The sequence below is a fragment of the Xyrauchen texanus genome, chromosome 23 (assembly GCF_025860055.1).
Source record: "Xyrauchen texanus isolate HMW12.3.18 chromosome 23, RBS_HiC_50CHRs, whole genome shotgun sequence".
Classification (NCBI taxonomy): Eukaryota; Metazoa; Chordata; class Actinopteri; order Cypriniformes; family Catostomidae; genus Xyrauchen; species Xyrauchen texanus.
This window is the reverse complement of record NC_068298.1, coordinates 26,668,559-26,691,603: the sequence shown is the minus strand read 5'-3', so window position 1 is coordinate 26,691,603 and position 23,045 is coordinate 26,668,559. Positions and strand designations below refer to the sequence as shown.

At 42.3% G+C, this 23,045-nt stretch overlaps 1 long non-coding RNA gene across 1 annotated transcript; it reads right to left on the bottom strand.

Moving 5' to 3' along the window:
- Positions 1-5,724: 5,724 nt before the first annotated feature.
- On the bottom strand, positions 5,725-6,825 carry LOC127617353 (uncharacterized). Its single transcript, XR_007967311.1, has 3 exons — positions 6,757-6,825; positions 6,591-6,663; positions 5,725-6,493 (listed from the first exon to the last, which is right to left on the bottom strand). It is a non-coding gene; the product is annotated as an uncharacterized LOC127617353 (long non-coding RNA).
- Between the last annotated feature and the right edge of the window lie 16,220 nt (positions 6,826-23,045).

Below are 23,045 nucleotides of genomic sequence, written 5' to 3'. Positions count from 1 at the left end.
AAATTGGAAATGGAATTTCTGCATGTAATCACATGGAACCCTCACTGTGCGGGAGTGTGTGTGCGCATAAGTCTGTGTTCGGATAGAGCTCAAGCAAATAGAAGCCAATAAAATAGCATCAGAGGCATACTCTCAACTGCATATTCCCCTACTTGATAAATACCTCGCCGACCAAAAGAAAATTGCCTGCAAAAGACAAGGTGACTAATTTCCGTGTGAAAAGTTATTACGTTTTTTTATTATTATTATTATTATTATATTTTTTCGTCCTCTCTCACCACTATGAAGGATTTACAGGTTGTTTGAATGAAAATGAGACCTGTTCAATAATACATAAGGCCGCAACAGAAGACCATTACCAAATAATATGTTTTACAAAAGGCTGGTAAAATGGGATATATTTCAATGGTGGCATACATCTCTGAGACAAGATAAATGGCAGCATGGTTGAGAAATTGCCCATAGAGCTAATGCAGTGAGGCTGAAAAGACTCTTTAAACGCAAAACACACCACGCATGTAAGTACAATCAATTCTGAACTCTACTTTAACACTGGGGAGTCCAGCCTTGTATTTATTATGGTGATTGTACGTCAAGCCTGGCTGCAACCTTGCAGATCGCTCTACGTTTGTGATTTTGAACTGTTGTTAGCATTTATTCATTGAATTACATTAATATTGATCATAAGCAATAATGCTAACACTTTCCACTAAGGTTCTATTTGTTAACATACAGTTAGTTAATACATTAGGAATCATGAACTAACAATGAATAATTATTTTTTTTATCATTTTTAAACTTGCATTGATTGTAACGTATAAAACTTTTACTTTAAAACCTTAAATGTTAAATTAGCATAAAAAATATGAATTATATGTTAAGTAATGTAGTTAACTAATGTTAACCTGCAAACAATAATTTAAAATGAATGCATCATACAATAAAAAAAACACCTGTACAAATACGTTGTCAGATCTACTCTACTCTCACATAAAAAATGTTTGCTATATTTTTACATGAAGTGTTTTAATATTCTATAATGAGTAAAATGCATGCCAGATGTATGTCACACCATACTATAAAGTGTGATTTTTGAATTTTTGCTATTCTAGTATATGGTGATTTAATTTGATTGTTTAGTTTAATTTTTGTTGTGGTGCCTGCATCTTGGTTCTTCGCATCTCAGTATGTTGCAAACTTTTTATACTGCATTTGCTCAACTGTATTATTTATTTATCTGTTTCTTTCTTTATATTTTATTTCTAACACTTACACTCACATTCTACCTTTCAGAAGCATGAAAAGAGGGTGGAGCTCCTGCTTTGAAAAGGTCCGACCACCTCTGATTCCTTTCTCTCAGTCCACGACACTCAAGCCACAAGCACAAAAGAGAGGAAAAGAGAAAATCTATGCCAAGCATTTACTGAAAAGCCTCTTGAGAAGCGTGCCACTCAGCTGTGCTGAGATGCTCTTTGAGGCGTATGTAAAAATTAAGCTGAACTTCTGATGGCTTTTATATTAAAAGAAATGGAAAAATTCAACACTCAAATGTCTTTTTTTAACCCCTTTTCTTTTGAAGAGTACCAGTTGAAAAGAGAGAGATGAGTGGTAGGGAAAGACAGAGAGTAATCGACATTACACCCCCTCAGCAATTACTGACATTTTAAGGGAAGAAAACATGTCTTCCTGTTAACTACCTTGGTTCAAATTACTTCCATTTTCTTTTTTAGCTGTTACTGTTCAACACTCTATGTCAATTCACTAAACAATTGCGACACTTTAGCACAATATTTCAATGCAAAAATTTGCATCATATTAACCACCTACCATCCAGTTTAAACTGATGCTAAATGCACTGAAAAAATACTGCAATGTATTTAAAATTGTCATTTGCAAACATGCCTCATATGTAAATTAGGCTTTTTATAAACTGCACGAGTGAAATGTCTACAGAGTGGTGCCAAAAGCAAGTTGTTGTTTTTTTGTTGTAAATGATGTCATTCAGTCAACAGGAATGTTTTTATTATTAATTCTACCCCCTAACCCAAACTCCAACCCTAAGCCTAACCATCAATGGAGTGTAAATGTAATTTTAGAGCAAAAATGCAGTGACACAATCATGCTCACCATTGTTTGTAAACGCGATTGCTACCAGTTTTAACAAGACCAGTGACACAAATTGTATTCATGAACGAATTGATGAAATGCACATGGGTAAAACAGTCTCAGAACCATCTTGATGTTTCACACCACACTACACACATGGGGTCTACGAGGGAACACTCAGGCAATTAAAGGGCCTAAAACTGATGCTTGAACACTCACATTCACTCACCAGAGAGTGGCTGAGAACAATTTCAGGCAAGGTTGTATGGCGATCCTTGGGGAAGCCTGGCTCAGTTAGGAAATGACTTTAGAGAAGGAACTGAAGGAGAAGGTTACAGTGAGAATTCAACCTCTGTAAAGATATATACAATATAAATGTATATACAGAATCTCAGGGTTGAGGTAGGAGCAGATAGTATTGTAAAGGCTTTAGTAAAAGAGCACTGGAAGCTCCTGGGTCCAAGCATATTTATTCTCTCAAGAATGTGGGCTGCTAAACCAGACTGAACATTCTAGTTCCACTCTCTCTGGAATAAATTGGAAAGCTTCTGTTCGTTGTTTCTACAAACAATGCTGTTTCTTGTAGCATTATATGACATTCATAGTTCATTGACTAAGATAATTTACCTCACAGATTTTCTCTTGTATGTGTCCCCAGACAAAACAGAAATCAGTGATTTGATTCCACAATCACAGAGTGTAGATTCTTCTTCTCCCTCTCTCTCACTCTCTCTTCCTAAATGTCAGAGTTTGAAAGTATCCCAAATGAATCCCTTTGCCGGTGATTTGTTTGAAGAATAGAGGGTCTGAAAGATTTAGGGTGGAAAGGAAGTCATAACTACATCAGTGCCTCTGACGGCTGGGCAGGGAGAGCGGCAGCAGGCGGCTCTATCACTCAGCAGATGACTGGCTTTACATATCTCAGGCCTCATGCCAATAGCTGCCACTGCCTGGTCTTCTCATCCATTCTGTCTGGAGTTCATGAGTTACAGTGGGCCATAAATCCCACCTGAGAGCTCATTACTTTCCAGATTTAACATCAAGGATGAGTACCCCCAGCCTTAGGCACAAACACACCCTTCTATGTCCACCTACATTTCCTCTCTTCAGCCAAGCATTGGATACATTACAGAATGGGTGCATGAGTATGGTTGACCATTTCGTGAAAGATGTCATAAAAATTAACACTTGGCAAGCACCAAATATTTATGGCCAGTAGTTTTTTTCTCAAATCACCTACCAGTGAGCCAAAAAGTTGTTGACCCTGGTAGTAGCATGCTGAACACTTAAAACAGATATGGAGATATCAGTAGAAACTCATTACAGACATTAGTTCTGGCTTTCCCATAGTCTCTAGGGAATCTTGATGGAGACGATGTAATGTGGAATTTGCCGCTGTGGGTAAATGCAGCAGCGTTAATGCAGATAAATGTATGGGATCCTGAGCATCTCTTTATATACATGTCTCCCAGCAGGCAACAGAGGAATTGACTGTAAATCTCCCAGCCAAGCCTCATGACTGCAGCCTCTGTCAGCCCTGATGTAGCATGGCCTGTTTGGAAGTCTGGCACTAAGATGCTTTATTTCCCTCCCTTTCCCTCTCTCGTTCTTAGATGAGGATGGAGGGGCTGACAGGCCTTATTTTAATTCCTCTCTCGTGGGTTAGAAGACATGGCATTGAGCTTGACTTATGGGCCAGCCATTTAAATAAAGATTGAGAGATTGTAACAGAGACAGAAAGAGAGGAAAATTATGTGATTGAATGAGAAAGAGTGAAGGAGATGGAGACTTAGCAGCGCTGGGTGGTTGTCTTTCCTGCTATCTTTGGATGTGTGCACAAGTGTGCATCAGGAAGTGCAAGAGTTTTAATTAAGACTGCAAGCAGAAAGAGGGCAGGCTTATCTCTAAAGCTGACCTGACTGGCCAATGACTTGTGTCTGCCGGTGCATTGACCGGAACGCGCTCTCACTCTTCAATGACAATCACCTAAATTATTCTAGCATCATCCACTGAGGCTAGCTGTCGATTTAACCTGCCTTGTGTGAATTTAGAATAGGAATTTGGAAAACTTACAGTGACACTCTTAATCATTGATCCAGATGGGAGTATGTACCCGCAGATTTCCTGAACAAAACGTTTGCCTGTGCTGCATTGAAAATGCTGTGTAAATAATTAATCAGTCTGCAAGGTAGTACGCAACAACTTCTTTGAAGTCGAGATGTCACAGATGGGCACCTGATGGCAGCAATATACACACACATAGAAAAGATTTGAACAATTCCCCAGACTGTGAAATTCACAAGAGTTGCTCTTGACTCCTGCTACTCTGGGAGTGTCTGTATACAGAGAGTGTTTGAGACTGAGAACCGCAAGAAAAGATCCCTTTTCTATGCACCCAATAGTATTAAATAATACTTGTAAACCATAGTTTACAGCAGTGGTTCTCAAAGTGTAGGACCATTTAAAAAGTGTTTTTACATTAAACTGTTTTTTGTACCATTAGAAAAAATCTAAAAAGACTTTATTTTTTATGTATAATTTTGATACATTTGGCTTCAAAGGTTATTATCATATAGGCCCATCTATTCATTTTTTTATAAGAAATATTTTAGCCCATACATGCTACAATGATAAATCTTCGGGTATTATCAGAGGGCTCCCTGGGCTTTGTAGAGATACCAAATGTTTGAGAGTTTGGCCATGACAACTTTCTCTCCTTGGTCTATAAATATGGATTGAAATGTATCACTGTTCAATTTAGCACATTAAATACAATATTTTTATTTTGTATTTTTTTTCAATAAACACTTTTTATCAAATGAATTGTATGCAGCAAGCACTATATTGACATATAAAAAAAGGGAAATTGTAATGTTTTTTTTTGCTGGGTCTAAGGAACTCAGAATTTTAAAAGCTCTGTGATTTAAGAAAAGTATATATATATATATATATATATATATATATATATATATATATAAAATGGCTGTCAATGTAATGTAATGGTGATTGAGAAATATACCTCAAAAGCCAATTGTATCATATTTGATACATGTAAATGCAACATGCTTTTTCAATAAAATAATATACAAAATTGTAACCACGCATAAGTTATTTATATTCAGCAAATACTAATTTTGAAAATATCAGTAACAATATAATAATTCCTGTCACATATACTTTATTATAATAAGCTGTCAATTATCCCAACATAAGAGTAATTGTTCAAGTCGCTGCCATTTTAAATAGATCTATATAAATATCGAAACCACTTTTTTCACGAATAACCACTGGATGGTTCCATAAATGTGAAAATGACATACCATATGTTTTTTGCATTTCAGCTTGAACAGAGAGTGAGTCAGGAGCCATCAAACATTGTGTATCTTATTTGATACATATGGCATTATAGGTGTGACACAAGTAGTATAGGTTTCAAAAAGGAATTTCGACTACGCCACCCATGGGAATTTCACCCAGGGAAATATAAATGATACCTAAGAATTTAGGTCACACAGGTCCGACTCTCTTTGAAAGGTAGGCAGAAACGTAGATATTATAAAAAATACTATTTTATTTATACAAAATTACATTTAAAGAAAGAGGAGAATAATTCACTTTAAAATAGTATCCGTTGTAACAGGCAGTGTATGACGGCTTGTTAGAAGTGCATGACTGATATAAGTTTCAAAATAAACAAAAATAACAAACACATACACAACACTTTACATAACTAATATTTACACAACTCACAAAACTACACAATACTTACAGGGCTGAGGTTCACCACAGGAGAAGTGATCACAAGACTAGTTAGGCAACAGCACACTTTCTCACACACTCACACACACCCACACACACCACCGTGCTCTCAGATCATACAACCAAAAAAACACTTGGAAAGTGTCACACGGCAACCGTTGTAGGAGTACCACCACCACAAGAGACCCTTCACCCGTGGGACCCCAGCGACTGTAAAAGAATTAAAAACAAACTTCAAAACATAATTACAATAAATCACAGTTTGATTGTATCATAGAGCAGACAATAATAAAACAACAACAAATCGAATAAGAAACTATACAAATATTATTACAAATAATAAAAGAAACAAACAGTTTGTAAAGAAAACAAATTAACTAAATTCAGACAATTGGGGAGACAGGCTCACACGGAGCAAAACGCGTCGTTCTGTGCTCCTTGTTCCAAAAATCAGTGAGCGTCAACCCCAAAGAAAAATAAACTATAATCTAATGAAACCAGACAGCAACAATCTCCTTTATTAGTTGGACGATACGGCGTTCTCGCAGTTTGGCAGCAGAGAAACGACAGGGCTGTAACTATAGCGACAGCACAAACAAACCGATCGCCATGAACGAGAGGGAGAATCCTGAGCCAAATACAAACAGAGAAAAACACAATTACTAAAATGCATGCATCACCTGCTAAGTTTCTCAGCACATAACTACGTGCACGACGACACTTACCGGGAAAGAACAAAGTGCTCTATTATCCCTTCACAGGCACGGGTACACAGTATTCATTTAAACCGCCGTTTAGCTGAGAAACAGGGACATTGCACATAACTCAAATCATCAGCCAGCCCCAAACTAAGCTAAACAATCTGCTTTACACAGAACAGTTTGCACATACCTGAGAGGTGAGCAGTCTTAGAATCCACTTAAAACAAGCCGAAGGAACCAGGGAGGGGAAACGACAAGCTAGAATGCAACAATGAATCATTAATGCCACACATACAGCAATTAAAATCAGAACTTACTACATGCTAATGGCACATACCGGTAGCTACTGTCAAACCAGAAAAGGGGAAGAGCCAGACGTGACGCATCACGGGCCATAGCCAACCAGCTCTTAAATAGGAAGAACTCCTTGCTGATAGGTGCTCACAAATGTCAATCACCACCACTCATCTCATTCATTCGGTTACATAGGGTTGAATATCGTTCACTGACAATACACTGACAATACACTGACCAGTTTTTTTTCCCTCCGCCTCCACAATATGGTTTTGTTCACACAGTCAGTGTTTTGTATTGACAACCGTATTTACTTAAAGGTGTGAGTCTTGAAATGTCATTTGTGGGTGTCATATCAGTTATAGAATGTGGATGTCACACTCGTAAATAACTCACCTGTGTATGAATGCAACCATATTAAGCACTCAAAACAGGAATGACAACCATATTCTGCTTTTGTGTGAACATGGCCATTGTGATCAGATGCACTCACTATGATATGATATTATAATTAAAGTGATAATAATATTATAATAAATTACTTGCATGTAAACTTAATATGTATTACCTTGACACAAAAAACATACCTTGTAAAAATCGAAAATACATCTGTAAGTAAATTAGATTTTGTGCATTTAAGATGTAGTTGTTAGCAGCTTCTCCTGGTTTCTATATAGTCGTCTCTTAAATAAATAGTTAAAACTCATTAAAGAAGAAAGCTGATACAACATACACTACTGAGGAAGATGTACTGTACCATAGTAGCACTCCACAAGGATATGCATTTCACATTAAGGCATCCATTTGTACAAGTTTTGTGAGATTTGTGAATTAAATCTTTGAAAGATATTCAATAGTTTTGTTTCAATGAGATATCTGTGCAGATGGTAATGGGAAAATGTTTTCCTTTTTTATCAATAGACAAGACACATGTATGCACAGTGTGTTTGTGCATATGTGACTAAGTCTATTTCAGAGTATTAGATGTGTCCTTTCAATAGCAATGAGTATGTTTAATTCATTTGCTGTCTCATTTTTAACCATATGGTGATGATAATGATGTATAGAAATCCCAGGACTGATCAAAGAACAGCCTTTAGATACAGAACACGCCACTCTCTTAGGAGACTGAAGTCTTACTTGCTTTAGGACAGTGAGTGGAGCAAAGAGATCCGGCTAAGAGCTTTCTCACTCATGTATATATGGATGACTCTTTCTTTATCCAGTGCTTTATCTAATGACGGAGACCCCGTTGGGTTTTAGTGAGGACATTTGTGTGTGAGGACACACACAGACCAGATACACACCTGACAAGCTCTGAATGACTGGCATCAGGGTTCCTGTTGGGCAGGTTTGAGATAACCAAATAGTGAAAAGGTTGATCTTATTGATAGCGATTGTATATTTGTTCATTCGCTCTTTGCACTCCTCAGAGTTTGTGCTTTAGCATATAAGATATTGTTCAGAGGGATTTGAGTTTAAATGTCAGGGAACATAACATTTCCACTGTGCTCTTTCTCTCTTTTTCTCAAAGTCTTTCCCCTAGACTTCAAATGCTCTCCTCAGCACAAGGACAGGACTCTTGACTTCTGCTTGTGTAGACGAGGGCTTTAATTATAGCCAAGGCACTGAGAGCCGTGACCTTCTGCTCTGGCCCGAGTACCGCACACACAACAGAAACCTGCATGGCATTGTTTCACATCTCACCCAGAATTTCTCTCTCTCCTTTCTCGTACTCTGACTCTCCTTAAAACTGCACTTTTCTTGCTGGAGTTTAGCTTACTCCACCTTTTTTTTTTTTTTCAATTGTGAGCCCCTCCGGAGTTATTTTTATGGAATTGATGGACATTTTTAGCCTTGCTAACTCAATGCATTTTAGGAGGTTGTTATCCGCTTGAATTTACTCTGAATGTCATCAGCACTTGGAATGCTACAAACGTCTACCTATTAAAACTAGCTACTTTTCATCATCTCATTATTAGATTTTTTAAAAGCCTGGAGCTTATTTTCAAATCCTGACGCTTGCTGATCAAAGGCAAGTCCTCTTAAAAAGAGAAGAAAAAAGGCTAAATAAGGTGTTGGAGAGTACAACGACTGAATGCAAAACATAACCTTTCCTCTTTGCTTTATTAGTTCCCAAGAATTATTTTATTTTTATAGAAATACTTTTTCTTCTTAATTTGGTCTTCTGCACACAGAATTTTGTCTTTATAAAAGAGTGATTTTGCTGCAACTATGAAATTGTTGCCGTCACCATCACTAGCCTTCACCCCATAACACCCAAACACCCAAGACACATGGAAACATTACTCTTAAGGGGTATGGAAGCCCTTTAAGATGGCAGTATATCATTTTATGTTACCAATATATATATGATAAATTAAATGATAGGAACAAATTGCATTCATTTTACTGAGAAAAAGCGTGAAGCATTTACATGTCTCCATTTATCATGGTGTAAATATTGAGAGGGTTGAACTTGCTTGTTTTGATTATTGGGGGGGTTACCTACCCCCATCTCCCCTGGAATGTACACCCTTGTTTCAAGTGCTTTTTCATCAGAGAGTATAAGAAACATTTCTCGAGGAACTATTGTTTTGATACTGTAATGCATGTTAGTCAGCTGTACAATATGTTTCAAATATTTACTGATAAACGTAAATGCAAATGACTGAAAAGGCAAGCACTAACAGGCTTGCAGCATTTAGAAAAAAAAATTGTATTTTACTATGGAAACTATACTCTCCTTCGCTGAGTTTATGGCATCTCCCAGCTAGGTAACTCATTAATAACATTTTCTCAGTGATTACAAGTCATAATTATGACTTAATGGGGGATTCATGTGCAGCTTCTATGTTGGAAACTTGTATTTACGATAATTCCAATAGCATGAAATGGCAGCATACAGGAAAACAACGCTTTGTATTTTGTAAGGCCTGAGAGTGCTCTCTAATACTGACTTAAATGCTTATAAAACATACTCAAATGTGTATTGTGTATCAAGCCAAGCTGTAGCATTGATAATAGCATCACTCATGTCAGCGAGTCAGTTTATATAGGCAAATTGCCTGTTATTACTGAAATAGACTTTCAGCACGGATTTACATACACCTGATGGAGAAAGCTTTCAGGCTTGGCCTGAGTTCATAACAGATTAGGCAGCAGGCAAATGAAAGTTATCTTTGCTTGGTTTATTTCAGCAGGAGAGAAAAAGAAGAGCCAGCCAAGCATTAACTGCTTCTTCTACCGGTCTCCATTAGTGAAGTATGATTAACTGTCTGTTTGTGTGTCTGTGTCTGTTTATGCAAAAAATAACCTCTGAGAAACAATATAACTGTGAAACACAAGTTATGAAATAAGTTTTGTCATATGAATAAACTTTGAAAGCATCCTTGGTGGTCAATAAATAAGAAAAAAAAAAAATGTTTTGATATATTATTAACCGTGTGCTAATCTAAGTTGCAGTTGAGGGCACAGGTGGACCTATTAATTCGGTTATTTAGATGCTACTGTCATAACATCATGTCTGCGGCAAGGGCCCATTCCTGGCATCGCTGACAGATGATTGAGCAAATGAACGTTCAAGCCTGTTGCTAATGCCACATGTCAAGACAACCGTACACATCTTGTTGCAATATGTCAAAATCATGTCTCTCTGCATGGGCAACTCTACAATCCACATAAATCACTATATTACCAGATACTTGAGATTGTATCTGGTAAGAAATTATAAGCTGATGTTCAACAATTATATCATATAACCCCCACACAGGCATTGGATTATCAAACCTTTTCTTAAGCCATATATGTAAAGGATGCTTGCTATTGGAGGGAGATTATACACAGGTGTTCTGTATATAATAACAGGCTTTGATCTTCCTCAGATGGGGCTTTAATTCAAATACAAGTATCTCATGCTCTCTTAAAAGCAGTAGACATTTTCTTTCATTGTTGGTAGTTTTATCATTATATTCCACTATGAAAACATCTGTGAATAACATTTTGGCAATTGGATTGTCCTTGGATAGACTGTAACACAGACACAGTTAAACTTGTATTACGGCCTTTCTAACTTGTTTGAGTGTTCAAGGAATGGGGATACAAATTCTGACTGATCTCTCAGTCAATTTGGAAACAGTAGTTTACATGTTCTTGAACTAAACTCGGTCTGTGCTTACCGACATTCAAAGCACTGCCCCCAGTGACCCGTAGTGGTAAGTGTTGAATAAAAGGGCACATATGAGCTCCAGTTTACGGGTGCAATAGCCTCAGTGGAGTGCCACAAGCAAATTGTAAAGGAAGTTGTTTTTAGCTGAAAAGGATGAAATACAGTGAAGAGGAATGCATATTTTATTGACCGCACCCCCTAACCCAAACCCCAACCCTAGTCATCAGTAGAGTAAAACTGTAATGATAGAGGGAAAATGGAAGCTCCGAATCACATTCACCACTGATTATGAGAACCTGATCATCCCTAACCAATATGTTATTATTTTTTAATTTTCATCAAGTTTGCTTTTAAGCCAGTGTTTCTGGCTGTTCTGAATACAAATGCATGGCTTGCCTTGTGATTCATTTGTCCTGTTTATCCCAGGACACGTTCACATTAGTAGCACTAGCCCTCTAGCGTTTTACAGTTCAATGGAAACACATCAGTGTCACATTCACCTCCTAGCCTGAGGTTGAGAATGCTGCATCCCACATCTCCTCTATTCAGTCGTACAAAATGCCCAGCTGACCTTTACATTCACACATTACACTTAGCATTTTCCAACTACTTCAGTTCACATGTTAGTCGCTTATCAATGTAGTTGTGTGAAATTGGAGATAGTGTGTGTATGTGTGCTGGTTACTTGATTAGGTCTTTCCTGCCATTGCAGTTTTGAACTTGTATCCAATACATAATGGATGATCTGATGTATGCATACTCCCTTTTAGAAGGGACAGACTTCATCAGGGTGGATGCCCATAGCTCATACCCGAAAGCTTCTTGTTATGCTCTACCAAATCCCTGCTCCAAACTGATGTCCTTATGGTCATCCATTCGATACACTGGGGGCTTAGACTTATTTTAATTCTTAAGATCTGATGAATTCAGGTTAAAACTCATGTTACAGAAGCAAAACTTAGTTTTGGAATCATATTTTATTTTAAGAAATATTATATTAGCTCTGGCTAGGGAATTCTAAACCACTCCATTGAGTTCCAAAATCAACTGTCATGTCTGTTTCCAAGCATCCAATGACTCAAACACAGCTATTGGTGACAGCTAAAAAACTCAAATGTTTGTGTTATCATCGATATTGCAACAGTCACATAATGCAATGACTCACAAACATCTCTTTTAAATAAAATTCCTTTTACTGCCTGCTTTCATTTTTAGCACGAGGTAAATGAATCGTAATCTATAATAAGTCTAATTTATGGAGAAAGGAGGTGTGTTTGCGTGGAAAGGAATGACAATGGATTAATTTATGGTTCATCACTGGTTTTGATGATTTAAACTCAATAGAGCATTAACTTTAGGAAAATATATACTGCGTGCACCTTTAATTTAAAACGTTTTACTTCTAAAGAAATTAATAGCAATGTTGAATCATGTATATAAAATCATGACCCCATTTGTGATGAAGAGTTCATTCATATCAGTAACTTTAATAAAGCTATTTTCTTCAACTTGGAGCAGGGGAGCCTCATGAGGGCAGCCATGTTAGCAACACATGACCTGCTAAATTCTACCCACTTATACCCCTATAACTGCCCTGATATTGGAAACTTTTATTCATGGATTAAATTAATCTAGTCTCTAGTCTTACTGTGCATAGTGAATTACCTGTAATGGCATTAGTAACTGAAAAATCTGTAACTCAAAATCAATCACTGTCTTAAGCATTTCTTCTCCAAGCAGGTATATTTATTGAAAAGGCTGTATTTCATGTAATCATCACAGGCAACATTTGTAACAATACAGTAACAGTAAACAGTTTTAGTTACAGCGGCCCCTCAGCAAACCGTTTATCACACGCTAAAACATTATTTTGACTGAAACTTTACATGTATCAAACACATGGCTCATTGATGTGGTTCAGCTGGCAAATAGTACACACACAAATGTTACCAAAGTTTATCACTTAAATAATCTATGTCCTTTGATAATGATTTGGGTGGAATTTAATGGCAAATACACAAGTAAGAAATCTGAGCATCCTCTAGATTCATAGCTGGGTGCCGTCGATAGACGGCTTGCAGCGGCAGCGATGTGTATACCTTGATTGAAAACAGTTGTTTCAAATTTTTTGAACGCATCATGTTGTCCGCCAGACATGTCTGGTGTGCGACCTCCTTTAGGAAAATGCAAAACATATAAAAATGTTATGTTTTCAACAAAGTCTCTGAAGTCTCTTCAGAGAGAAAGACAGAGAGTGGACAACTAAAGCCCTGTACACACATGCAGCAACTTCCAGTGACAAAGCGACCAATTCTTATTCATTTTAAATAAGAGCTGGTGACTTCCGGCAACACAAGTGCTCCATCCGTAATCAGATTTTCAAAAGACACGGCCAGACGTGCAGACCACCAATAATGTTTGAGCGACAGCAGTAGGGACGCCCACTTCTGACTTCACAGTACAGACACTAGCAACAACAAGCAATAAAGTCACTGCATTTGTCTACGGGGCTTAAGTCAGGTCACGGGCTATCCTAAAGATCGGACACTTTTCTAAATTATTATTATTTTTATTATTATAATGATTTTATTTATTTTTTGGTAATTTAGGATGATTCTGATATACCTGTTTTCTATCTGGAATTAAGATAAGATAATGCACTTAAGACATGTTATTGTAATAGATTTCATCCTAAAGGAGAACTTAACTGGAATCACTGCTAACTGAACAGATACAAATTCCAGATTTGGGATTTTGTAATACAGCTCCTGGACCACCTGAACAACAACAACAACAACAAAAGAACAACTCTGTATTTCAGTAGTTTCCAGTTTTCAGTATTTTATATTTTTTTGTCTTATGCACCTCCATGGCTCCAGCAATAAAACTGAAGTACCCCTTCATCAACACCAAACCAGAAATAAGTAAATTTTTTCCTAAGTTCAAAATATGTCATTCAGCATTATCATTAATATTATTAATGTCACATTTAAAGAAAACAAACAATACTGTGGGTGAAAAAAGCATACCCACCAAGTAGCACATGTATTCTGCTACAAGTTTATGTCACATAAATGTATAAAACTTGCACACACTGCACACATTTTTTATTTATTTATTTGATTTCCTTCCTTACGGAGGGCTTTACGCTGGGAAATCTGTTAGAATGTAAATGTGCACTGCATATTTGTACCCAGCCAACCATAGCAATCACCTTTCATTGATGGTACAAGAACCTCATGATCTGGACAGTCCTCAGCAATTTATTTACATTACCTTGCCAGTCAATCTGAGTCTGAACCACAGAATTCAGCTGAAAACACAATAATATTGAATGAAAGGATTTCAAAAAATCTAAATAAAGCTTGTTACATTGTTCCTATGGTTTGCAGAAATATATCCATAAAGTTAGTAATTGAATAAAAACAACCAGGCTTTCATTTCAAATTCAGTTTTCAAATAAATCTCAGTTCCGTGATAGGTCTCGCTGTGACAGACTGTAAAACCAATTTTAAGAGAGAGTGCAGATTTGGGGCTTGATATCGATCCATCTCCTGTTGACTACTGCCAACTTCTTGTACCACAACAGCATAAAGGCATGAACGCTGACTCCTGAGGAGGGACGGAGGGGGAAAAGAGTTTGATCTAAATGGGTGCTGTGTAAAGCTTAGAGTGCTATTATTTTCCCCAAACACCCCCACCTTCGGGGAGAAGAAGAGAAAAGGAGTGGGTTGGGAGTGGTTTTGTAAGAGGATTTTTAGGGACGTTGTGATAAGTAAAGATAGTCCACCCTTAATACAATGAAAATTGCACCAGGGAAAACATGATACCACGAGTTTATGGGTGCAAGGAGATGTTAAAGAAAGTGTGTGAGAGGAGAAAGGAGAGCAGGTGAAGTGTGTGTGGCCATAAAGCACTCTGCCTGGAAGGACTATTTTGAGGTATCTTTTTAATTTCATGCACGATGGCTCTCACATTTGTTTCCCCTCTTCCACTCATTTTCCCTTCCTTTTTTCCCCCCCAACACTACATGTCATTTATCAACTCGTTCTGTCTCTCCCTCTTCTATGCACACATATTAGAGTCAACATGCATGTTGCATACATGTCCATGCTTTTGTGGGCTTCGATTAGCCTAAATGCACATGAAAGGGAAAAAACAATAAACAGATAAACAGATAAAATGAATCAAAAGATAAAATGAAAAATAAAAAATACTTCCTGGAACTTTGTGTCTACTTCCTGGAAGTTGATGTCTACTTCCTGTAATTCTAGGGAAAAGGGTTGCATCCAAAAGCTTAAAAATGCTGCTTTCACATGTTGTATGTCTATGCATAGGTACTGTAGAAGGCATCAAGTCATGTCCAAATCTGATGTTTGCATCACATCCCATCTACTATGATAACTTAAAGGGATAGTTCACACATTAAACATTCTCTCATCATTTACTCACCCTCGTGCCATCCCAGATGTGTATGACTTTATTTCTTCTCAGAACACAAACAAAGATTTTTAGAAGAATATCTCAGCTCTGTAGGTCCATATAATACAAGCGAATGGTGGCAAGACCTTTGAAATTCTCAAAAGGAGTTAAAGTCAGCATAAAAGTAATCCATAAGACTCCAGTGGTTTAATCAATGTCTTCTGAAGTGATTCAGCTGGGTTTGGGTGAGAACAGACCAAAATATAACTCCTTTTTCACTGTACATCTTGCCATTGTAGTCTGTAGGCACAATCATGATTACAAGCTCGATTATATCCGTTGTTCCTGGTAGGCTATTCTGCCTCACATGCTCCATATGGTTAGGATTGGGTTGGGGGCGGGTTATCTTAAATGTTTTGTGATCGGATCTCAAAAAACACATATGTATGTGGTCAAAAATGCATCACATTTGATGCATTAACGCTAATCAGTCCTGAATGCATCCCAGCAGAAGCGAAGTGCCACCCCTTACCTGTCATTCAACAGCTGCACTAAAACAATAGTTTAAACTTTGCTGGTTATGAGCGGTTTAAAAGGAAATAAACGTCTGATCAGAAAAATTTAAAAAGCAGATATATACACAAGCATGAGAACTTCATGGATCTTCTTCAGTGTGTCTGATATCAACATACAAATGACTTGAGAAGCACAAGCACCTGAAGCTTAGGTTAATACTAATACTTAACTAATCCACTAAAATAATGGACAATTTGGCTCGAAATGCTTAGATTAAATTCATACACAAAACACTGTTTGTGAAATCGTTAGTTGTGAATGCTTAGGTAGTTGGCTTGATGCATCGCTGCCCAGTTAATCAATGACTTCAGATTTCAGACAGCCTTCCAAGGCACCACATAGTCATTTCTAATGACCTAAAACGTATCGGTTACCTAACGTAACCTCGGTTCTCTCTAGATGAGGGAACGAGTATTGCGTAAGCTAGCTTACGCTACGGGAAAGATTCATCTTTTCTGAGATATTGAAGCCAAAAAAATTATCCTTAATTTTTGTATCCATTGTCAACGCAGTGCGGCAGCTGCAGACCTTGAGCGGGCTAGCTAGCGAGCTCATAGGTTGCTCTGCGGCAACTGCTGCAGCCTATAGACGAGCTTGGGCGAACTCGCATCCAATGAGAGGCGTCCGCGCGCTCACTGCATCAAAGCCCGCCAAAATGGGCGTGACTAGAGTGCATATAAGCGTAGTTCGTAGGCTGGAACCCTGGTTTTCATTGACTGAAGCGAAAAGTCGCTCGTGGCGCGAGCACGGCCGGCTACGCAATACTCGTTCCCTCATCTAGAGAGAACCGAGGTTACGTTAGGTAACCGATACGTTCTCTTACGAGAGGTTCTCTCGTATTGCGTAAGCTAGCTTACGCTACGGGAACCCATTGTCAACGCCGTGCGCGCCAAGCATCCACTGTATGAGCCCCAGGGAATTAAGGGGGGACCCGGGGAGCCCTTATGAGTGGGGAAATAATATTTGGCCGGCAAGAATGCGGGTCATTGATTGTGTAATACATAAGCACATAGTAGGACGGGAACGACAGAGCGGCGGTGCCGGTCTGTGTGGAATGTGTCCCATCAGTGCAGCTCACCAGGGGAGCTGTAGCGTATTAAACCGCTAGTAGTTTTGCCTGCAGAGCGGGCACTTCCATATTGTAAAATCTGACAAAGGTGGAGGGGAAGTCCATCCCGCTGCCACACATATGTCGTGAATGGAAATTCCGCTGGACCATGCCCACGAGGATGCCATGCCTCTAGTGGAGTGAGCCCTAATGCCCAACGGGCATGGCAGGTCTTTTGACGCGTATGCAGCAGCAATAGCGTCCACTATCCATCTAGATAGTGTCTGTTTCGAGGCGGCGAGACCTTTGGTGCGCCCTCCGAACGAAACGAAAAGCTGCTCGGAGCGTCTGAAAGCAGCGGAGCGCGCAGTATACAATCTCAGTGCTCTGACCGGGCAAAGGAGATTGGCGTCGCGTTCGCTATCCGGTGCTGGCAGCGCCGATAGGGAAATGACCTGTGCTCTGAAAGGAGTACCGATCACCTTGGGAACATAGCCGTGTCTAGGCTTTAAAATGACCTTGGAGTCACTTGGTCCAAACTCAAGACACGCAGCGCTGACAGACAGCGCGTGAAGGTCTCCCACACGTTTGACTGATGACAGGGCAGTCAGAAAAACGGTTTTGAGTGAAAGGTATTTCAAATCCACGGATTGAAGTGGTTCGAAAGGGGGGCTTTCATAGTTTCGAGAACTATAGAAAGATCCCAGATAGGAACCGATGGGGGCGCGGGGGTTCATCCTTCTAGCTCCCCTGAGGAAGCGGATGACCAGCTCGTTTTTACCCCATGACTGGCCGTGCAGGGGTTCAGCGAACGCCGCAACGGCCGCCACATACACTTTGAGCGTGGATGGGGATCTGCCCTTATCCAGCAGCTCTTGTAGAAATACGAGCAGCGACGACACCCCACATGTCCGTGGGTCCAGGTCTCTGTCGGTGCACCATTTTGAGAACACAGACCATTTTGACGCATAGAGTCTTCTCGTGGAAGGGGCTCTAGCGTGTATGATGGTGTTTATTACTCCTTCTGGCAGAGCGACGGGTAGTCGTTGATCACCCACGCATGCAGCGCCCAGCGCTCTGGGTGGGGATGCCAGATTGTGCCGCGAGCTTGAGAGAGGAGATCTGCTCTCACTGGGATGGGCCACGGCGCTGTCAGTGACAGCTGCGTAAGCTCCGGGAACCATGTCTGATTCTCCCAACGCGGGGCTATGAGGAGCACCGAGTGACGCGTTTCCCTGATCCTCTGCATTACCTGTGGCAATAGCGAGACGGGAGGGAAGGCGTAAAGCGGGCGTCTGGGCCAGTCCTGGGCCAGCGCGTCCTCGCTTTCGAGAAAAATATTGGGCAGTGAGAGTTCTCTTTGGACGCAAAGAGGTCTATCTCTGCTCTGCCGAATAGGTGCCATAACGTCTGGACTGTTTGAGCGTGCAGGGACCATTCCCCTGGGGGAATATTGTCTCTGGACAGTCTGTCCGGGCCGTCGTTCAGGTGGCCTGGCACGTGCGTCGCCCTCAGCGAGCGCAGGTGGCACTGGGACCAACTCAGTATGCGTTTTGTCAGATGGAAGAGGTTCCTGGATCTGACACCGCCCTGACGGTTTAGGTAGGATACCACAGATCTGTTGTCCGAACGGACCAGGACGTGGTGACCCTGAATGACCGGGAGAAAGCGCACGAGCGCGTACTCGACCGCTATCATTTCCAGACAATTTATGTGAAGGAGCTTTTCCTGAACTGACCATAGGCCGAAAACCGGAGAGCCCTCGCAGACCGCGCCCCAACCCGTGTTGGACGCGTCTGTCGAGATGACTTTTCGGCGAGATACAGCTCCCATTGTCACTCCCCGCTGATACCATTCGGCCACTGTCCAGGGCTGCAGAGCTGATATGCAGGTCTGAGTCACCTTGATGGGCTGGCGGCCTGTGGCCCAAGCCCGGCGAGACGCGCGGGTGTTTAGCCAATGCTGAAGCGGGCGCATGTGCAGTAAACCCAGCTGAAGTACTGCTGCGGCTGAGGCCATGTAACCTAGCACTCTCTGGAATTTCTTCAGAGGCGTGAGGCTGTTCATCTGAAAAGATGCGGCTAGTCGCTGAACACGGCGTGCGCGCTGTGTAGATAAGCGAGCCGTCATTGCCACGGAGTCTAGTTCTATTCCCAGGAAGGAAATGGTCTGACTGGGCTGTAGTGAGCTCTTGGTCCAATTGACTGCAAGACCCAAACTGTTCAGATGGCTGAGGAGAACTGCTCTGTGAGACAGAAGCTCCATATGTGACTGAGCCATAATCAGCCAGTCGTCCAAATAGTTCAGAATTCGCAAACCCTGACTCCGCAGGGGTGCGAGCGCCGCATCCATGCACTTCGTGAAAGTACGGGGTGCTAAGGACAGGCCGAACGGAAGGACGGTGTATTGATAAACCTGGCCGTCGAAGGCGAATCTCAAGAATGGCCTGTGACGGGGATTTATCTGAATCTGAAAGTATGCATCTTTCAGATCGAGAGAAATAAACCAGTCCCCCTGGCGCACATGCGCGAGGAGTTTCCTGATTGTAAGCATTTTGAACGGTCTTTTTGCAAGCACCTTGTTCAAAACCCTGAGATCTAATATGGGTCTGAGGCCGCCGTCTTTCTTGGGAACAAGAAAATAACGGCTGTAAAGCCCCGACTCGCTCAGAGAGGGTGGCACTTTTTCTATGGCCCTTTTGCACAGAAGGCTTGCTATTTCTGAACGAAGCATGCACGCTGCTTCCGTGTTCACAGTGGTTTCGAGCCGCGCTCTGAAGCGAGGGGGCGGCGATCGAACTGTAGCAAATAGCCCTGTTGTATTGTGCTTAACACCCACTTGGATATCCCTGGAATAGCTTCCCACGCTTTGAAGCGTAACGCTAGAGGGTGAATGGCCAATTCGCTCTGATTGCCGCACACAGAGCGCTGAACAAAATGTGTGAGCGCGTTTAGTGTGTTCATGCATGATTGCTCGCAGACAGCATGAACAGGCTGTTTTGTGAGTGACTTCCCGATTGGAATGAATGGGGAAAGAGTCACATCTGTTACGTGATGCGCAAGCATAGTCATGGGCACGGGACTTACACACAGAGGAATGGTTGCTGGCCGTGTAACAGAGCGGGCAGAGAATGGGCGCGCGCACGCATTTGTGGGCGCATTTATTGACTCTAGCGCTCGAGCGGTTCGTAACCGCTTTATGTGAGCGTGCTCTGGTGGGGACACGAGACATGCAGTGCTTGTGTGCAGAAGTGAACACTGGATTGTGGGCACATTTTCTACACATAGGGCTGGTCGTGTGACAGAGCGGGCAGAGAATGGGCGCGCGCACGCATTTGTGGGCGCCTTCATTGACTCTGACGCTCGAGCGGTTCGTAACCGCTTTATGAGAGCGTGCTCTGATAGGGGCACGGGATGTGTTATGCTTGTGTGTAGGGGCGAACACTGGGTTGTGGGCACTTTTTCTACACATAAGACATGTTTGCTCTTTACAAGATTTATTTGGGTCGCCGTGAAAACGGCGTTTGAGTGCAGGCAAGCGGGCAGTGTCACCGGCTTGTTGGCTGCTAAATTCACCACTGTAGTAGCCTGAGAGAAGGGGACTGACAGGGGGTAAAGCTTTGACAGTGGTCCGGCCGCGGCGGGACTGAGCCGTCGTTTGTTCAACACAGTTAGGAAGACTTCGGCTGCTCGGGTTTCAGCGTTACCTTAGATCGAGGCCCGCGGGGGCGGCGGTCTGCGGCGGCTGTCTGAGCGCGATCGAGGGCGGCCGCCCTGTCGACGCTGAGAAGTCTGAGATTGTTGAACTGGGCGCTGTGAAGAGGCTCGTGCAGGAGGCTGATCACGTGAGCGGCCTGCAGAGGAGCTAGCGCGACGCGGCAGGAAGAGGTTCATGGCTTGGGTGGCTTTCTGGACTTCTGAGAAGCGGTCAACAATGCCACTCACCGCGGAGCCGAAGAGACCGGTTGGAGAGAGCGGTGCGTTGAGGAACGTGGAGCGCTCTGCTTCTCCCATGTCGGCTAGTGTTAGCCATAAGTGTCTCTCGGTCACAGTCAGCGAGGCCATGCACTTCCCTAGAGCTTGGGCTGCAGCTTTGGTAGCGCGAAGGGCGAGGTCTGTCGCGCTTCGTAGATCAGTAACAGCCTCTGGGTGCCTGCCTTTCTCATCCCACTCCCGAAGAAGGTCTGCTTGTAGGATCTGTAAAACGGCCATTGAGTGCAGAGCAGATGCGGCTTGGCCGGCGGCGGAATAGGCGCGGCCAACATAGGCGGAAGTCGCTCTGCAGGCCTTAGACGGGAGCACAGGCTTGGAACGCCATCTCGCGGAGGGCAGACAAAGGTGTGCTGCTACCGAGTCCTCGACCGGGGGGATGGAGGAGTAGCCTCTCTCAGTGGCGCCGTCCACCGACGCGAGAGAGGTGGAGACGTGTGAACGGGTCCTGGCTGAAAACGGAGCGTTCCATGACTTTGCAAGCTCCGTATGTAATTCCGGCAGGAAAGGAGCGGCCCGGGCCGCGGGTGTAGAGCGGCGATGGCTTTGAAGAAAGCAGCCGTCGAGTCTGTTGGGTGCCTGCTCAGGGGGCGGTGACCACTCGAGCCCGAGGCGGTCGACGGCCTGTGTGAGGAGGCGTGTTAACTCCCCTTCGACTCCGGCGCGGGTCCTGCTGGATTCCTGGGCTGAGGAGGAGGCTTGGGAGCCTGTCCACTCCTCGCTGTCCGAAGCCATGATGGAACAGCGGCCCTTATCCTCCGCTTCGTCATCCGAGATGGCAGCAGTGCGGCCGCTCGGCGGCAACTGCGCGTCCCGGGGGGGCGGGGAGGGTGAAAGCGATGCTCGAGGGAGAGGCTCCGGCGAGGCAGTCGCTTCAACCACAGTTTCCGGCAGCCTTTGTGAGCGGCGCTTCTTCCTGCGCGGCTGAGGGTAAGGCGGCGCGGCGGTTTCTGCTTTGACCGCTTCGAGTCGAGCCCGCAGGGTCGACATCGGTAGCTCCTCGCAGAAATCGCATCCGCCCTCAGTGAGGGCGAGCTCTGCGTGCCCCAGTCCCAGGCAGAGAGCGCAGATGATGTGGCGGTCTCCTGTGCTGAGAAGGGCGCGACATGAGGCGCAAGTGGAGCGAGGCATCTTGAAAAAGACGCTCGTACTCTTTTGTGAATAGTTCGTGAGAACTAGCTTGCTTAATAAAAGGATACGTCGTCGGATGGCGTAGCTCGCAGGATGGCTGAAGGTGGCTGAGACGGCCGGCTTCTTCTAGCGCTGTCCACGCTTGCTAGATGCCCCTCAAACGGCGACGCGGCTTCCAGGTCAGCGATGCGGAGAGCTTCGCTGAAGAGATGAAAATCAGGGTTCCAGCCTACGAACTACGCTTATATGCACTCTAGTCACGCCCATTTTGGCGGGCTTTGATGCAGTGAGCGCGTGGACGCCTCTCATTGGATGCGAGTTCGCCCAAGCTCGTCTATAGGCTGCAGCAGTTGCCGCAGAGCAACCTATGAGCTCGCTAGCTAGCTCGCTCAAGGTCTGCAGCTGCCGCACTGCGTTGACAATGGATACAAAAATTAAGGATAATTTTTTTGGCTTCAATATCTCAGAAAAGATGAATCTTTCCCATAGCGTAAGCTAGCTTACGCAATACGAGAGAACCTCTCGTAAGAGAACTATATATAGTGAACTTTACCCAAGCAAATATTTAGAAGAAGATCATGAATTAGAAATTCAGTCGTTAGTTTAAAAAACAAAACAAAAGAAAACAAAGAAAAGACCATTTTAATCTAATACTGCTTTCACATTCTCCATCAGACACATTTTTACTTTTTCAACTACCGGTAACTAGTAAAATATTTTGGGATATCAAAGTCAGAAAAGGCTGGATCTATTCGGCCTTAAAATACTGACCAGATGAAGGCATCTCAGTTGACAGAATGTGACACAAATGTTGGATTTGGGTGTGCCTTGATCAGGGGTGGAAAGAGTAC